Source organism: Pinus tabuliformis, chromosome 8, assembly GCF_031772625.1.
Source record: "Pinus tabuliformis cultivar Carrire ecotype Pingquan chromosome 8, CPIR1, whole genome shotgun sequence".
NCBI lineage: Eukaryota > Viridiplantae > Streptophyta > Pinopsida > Pinales > Pinaceae > Pinus > Pinus tabuliformis.
Genome location: NC_142294.1, coordinates 266,859,691 through 266,864,691, shown reverse-complemented (window position 1 = coordinate 266,864,691; position 5,001 = coordinate 266,859,691).

The following is a 5,001-nucleotide window of genomic DNA, read 5'->3' as shown; positions in this document are numbered from 1 at the left end:
AATTTTTGAGCTAAACTTTATTCACCTGATCACTATCTCCCTCCTTCTCCGCTTTTATATATCCCTAACTCTCTCACTATATATCTCACTCTCTCCCCCATCACTCACTCTCTCTCGATCTATCTCCCCTCTCTTTCTTCCCTCAAACTCTATCTCTATCTTCCCCCTATCTCCTTTTGTCACAAACTCTCTCACTCCCTAAACATTTCTCCTTTTCTCCGCCATCATCTCTCTCTATCTATTTCCCCCCTCATATATCTCCCTACCTCCCTCACTCCCTCATTCTAACCTTTATAAATCCCCCGTCAGAATTTATCTCTATCTCCTTCTCTCGCTCCTTTCCTCACTCTCCTCTCTCTCTCTCTTTCTCTCACACTACCCTTCCCTTTTTCACTCTCTAAACCACCCTCTCCTCTCTTTCCTTTTCTCCCCAATCCCTCTCTCTCTCCCACCAATTATTGTCTCTATCACCCTCCCTCTATATTTCTCTTTCTATATCCCTCACTCTGTTACTCTCTCTTCCTCTCTTACCCATCGATCTCTCTCTTTCTCTTTCTCTCTCTCTTCTCCACCGCCACCATCCTTTATCTCTCTCTCTCTCTCCCTCTCTCTATCATGATATGTGTGTATCTCTCTCTCATCTCTCTAACTCTATCCCTATATTCCCCCCCTCTCCCTCCCCCCATCAATTCCATTTCCTCTATCTCACCCCCTTCATCTCTTTATTTATCCCTCCCTCACTCGCACAAATCCTCATTCACAATAACCCCCTTCTATATCTCTTTGTCTATCCCCCTCGCTTCACCTCTCTTCATAATTGACTTCCTCTTCCGCTTTCTCATTATCCTCTCTCTCCTTCATATATGCCTCCTCTCTCCCTTACTTCCTCACTCTATTTCCCCACCTCTCTATCTCTCTCTCCGTCTCTCTCTCTTCTTCACTCTCCATCTCTCTCTTGCTCCCTCTCTCTCAACTTCCCTGTCTCTCTCCCCTGTAACTCTATATCTACCTCCCTCCCTCTCTCCTTCTCTCTCTCCCCACCTCACTCTCTCCCTTTATCCCTCTATTACCTACCTCAATATTTGTATCTATATCCCTCTCTCTCCCCTTCTATCTATTTCTCTCACTTAAAAATGTAAATAAATAAAACTAAAATATTTACACCAACAATAGACCATCACAATTATAGCCCTAATAAAATACATGCATCAAGGCACACCGACTTGAATGACGACAAGTGCTTCACTACACACTACGAGCACCATGTATGTTATATGAACATACTTTTTGCATTGTTCATTTTCATTAGTTTAACATCCATTTTACCCCAACTTATACTTCACACATGGTTTCAAGCTCCACCCAAGGGTTTTTTTGTCGATGACAACATAATCCATGCACGGAAAATTTGGCATGATTTCATACACAGTCACGACCTCTTGTTGGGAAAATATTCATAGGTATTTTTTGGTTTCGTTGAGTAATAATTGTAGGAATTAATTTATTTCAATTTTCTTAAAAGCATAGAACATGGTTTTAAGGATTGTTTGGTGGAACACAATATCTATGATACAACGTACTTCACTCGAGCTTTTGCTTCACATTTTTTTTCTCACTGTAATGGCCGAATCTTGAACCTCATTTGGTGCTAATTTTTTTAAATGAATTGACACAAAGAAAAATTACTAAAATAGAAACATAAAACCATATATGCAAACGATGGTATTTGTTAAAATTTTGAGTGCTTTTTCTGTTGTTATATGTTGCCTTTGAGATTTCCAATTTGATTTTTGGTATGCCACAATGTTTAATTTTGTCTAGTGTATGTGTGCTCAATTTCTGTAGTTAGGGGTTGAAATACTATTATGCTTATTGCATGAGACTACATAGCATTATTTTCCCATTTCGTTTATTTAAAGGTTTGTTATAGAAAACAAGGTTAAATTGTTCACATAGGTTCCAATAGGCCCTTGTTTCAAGAATCACCAATTTTAATTATTCAATGGGTTCTCATTCTTGTTGTCTTTTGTCTTACCTAAATGTTCTACAAACAAAGTGATGAGGCAAAGTGCAAGTCTTGAATGAATTTGATGGAAATGCTATCCTTCATACCTATTGTTAAGTTGTATGATGCCAATGTTGTAAGCTATGGTTCCCATTTCGAGGCAGGTTCTAAACTCATTCTTCGACAAAGTGTTGGTGGTAGTAATTCACATGTTGAAATCAAACTAATAAGGTTTTCCAATGCGAAGGGGGCTTGTAGCTCAGTATTAGAGAAACCTATTTCTTAGGAGTAGGTCTTTGGTTCGATTCCTAGCTTGTGCAATTTTCAACATGGTAGTAGAACCAAAGGTTATGGATGATTGGTGGGATGGTTAAGTGGCACAAGTGAAGCTCTAGGTTGGAAGGGGGTGTTGGAAGTAGGAATCCACCTCTAGACATCGAGCCACTAAGGAAACCAATCATTAGAGGATTATTGGGGTGTACTTGTTCAAGCCCTCCGTTGGGTAGTGAATCAACTACGTTCCTAATTTTGAACAAAGTCAGGTTTCCAAGAATGCATTGAAAAAACTGCTAGTGCAATTTTAGGGAGACCCATGCAACATTAATCAAAAATCTCAACTGATATCCAATGTTAATTCATCAATATGTTTAATTGACAAATGTTTCCATCAAATTAAACCATTCCATTAAAGGTAATACACATGAGTAAATGATGAAAATACAAATAGAAATAAAGAGAAAGGAGTCAAAGATATATGCTTGGCTTTTCTAAAAAAAAAAATTCAACCTCGCTGAAAATGAGCAATGCACCTCCCAACTATAGGAATTTGTTGAAAATGCCACTCCAAGCCACATTATGAGAATACAAGGCCAAATAAAAGTTTACTTGTATTTATTTTTCACTCAACAAAATCCACAACACTTATGACTGGCATATTCTCCCACTATAGGTTAATCCATGTGTTAAAACAAGCATTTAATTAGCCATAGATCTCTTCATTTTAGTGAATCACAACACAGGTTCAGACATTTCCCTTCTGCACTCTATAGCTCCTTGGGATTTCCATAATGACATGATGTTTTCCCTTGATTAATAATATCCCAGATGCTCTTACCTTAATTTTCAAAGATTTTTTCTCACTCCCGGAGTTTGTAAGGTGTGGAAGAACGTGGTTGTTGACTCATATTGTTGGCAGGAGGTTGATATCAAATACTAGTGATTCCATGGCAAGTTGAAGAAAATGAAAGTTATGATTTGCATGGTTGTCTCCAAAAGCATAGGCTTACAACTTAGTGTTGTTTGGATTGCGAAACAACATAATCTTTGCTCACATAGATATACAATAAAGTCAACCAAATAATTTGGTTGTCCAATTTGTTAGGAATGTTATATTTTTAAATTACATCCATCCTCCTAATCAAATAGCTAACCTACCCGTGTAGTCATGCAATATTGATATAGGCCTAAAAAACTATCTAGCTTCTAAAATAAGGTGATATTAAATCAAAATATGATAAATCCAATCTTGATATAAGCATAAAAAACTATCTAATTGCAAAAATAAGGTGATATTAAATCAACATATAATAAATCTTTTTTTGACAACGTGCCTTGATGGTTGTACAAAGTTAATAATACTATTTCTGGATAAATACCAGAGAATATTTTATTTAGTGTTTTCTTTTTGATATGAAAAGAAGAAGACAAGATAATAAAAGAGGACAGTTTTAGGAATCTCCAACAAATGACCACAAATGAATGAAAGGGATTGCTAAGTACAATATACAAATACATTGTGTATAATAGGAGAAGATAATTATAGTAATCTCCAACAAATGGCCACAAATAGGTGAATGGGATGGCTAAGTACAATAATATGAATACACTATGGGAATGCTTGTGGAATATGATGCTCGACCCCAACCTAAAGCCTATGTGCATTGTGAACCCACTTGAAACTGGCTCTGAGGGATCCAAGTGTGTACATCTAGTGTTGTAGTGTATATGGGTTGGAGTGCCATTGGTCCTTATTTTATTCTTTTCATCTAAGCTGCTAAGGGTTGGTTAGCAATGTTTTTTTGTAAAGATTATTTTTGAATTTTCAAATAAAGAACATTTTGCAGTACAGAACTATTTTATCAATATTCTATACAGTTACCGTGAAATATGGCAAAATTTTAGTGAGAGATAGAAAGGTCGCATTATTTTTATTTTAGGTTTTGGAGATATTTCAATGATAGAGCTAGTCGGATCGATTATAATGGAAGATAGAAATATATCGTAATTGGTACAATTAGTGAGTTTTTGGAGACTTTTTGTTGATAGAGATGAGCAATAATATGATTCCTCACTGTACCCGCCTATTTTTTCGCTGATAGAGATGATCAATAATATGATTCTACTTAAGGTTTGATACGTTGGTGAATTAGAAGGAAAAATAGGAAAGAATTACACACATTCAGTTATATATTGACCAAGAAAACACCATAACCAACTGGAAACCAAACACACACATAGACACATGATTTACGTGGTAAAACCTCGATAATGTGTCAAGGAAACATCCATGGGGCAAGGGATTGGAATATATTAAATCAACAATGATTCTCCACACATCACATTTCATGGGCATTCACCAGTTTTATATCATCGACCTCCGTTACATAACTGACAATTCGGTATAAAACTGACTAATTACATTTTACCCAAAATTACTAATTCGTTGTCAAACTAACAAACTGCACCTTGACAAAAATTTTCCTAATCCCTTGCCCATGCCCATTCATCATCTTTTCTGCAAGCCAAGAGAAGCTAAACACCATCGCAACTTCTCTATTGTAACTAGCTTTGTGAACATGTCTGCACAATTCTCTCGCGTATGGACCTTTTGAAGAGCTACTTTTCCACCATCGATCACATGTCTTAGAAAACGATACCTTACATCAATGTGCTTGGTTCTGTTGTGATAAGCAGGATTTGTAGCCAAGTGAATAGTG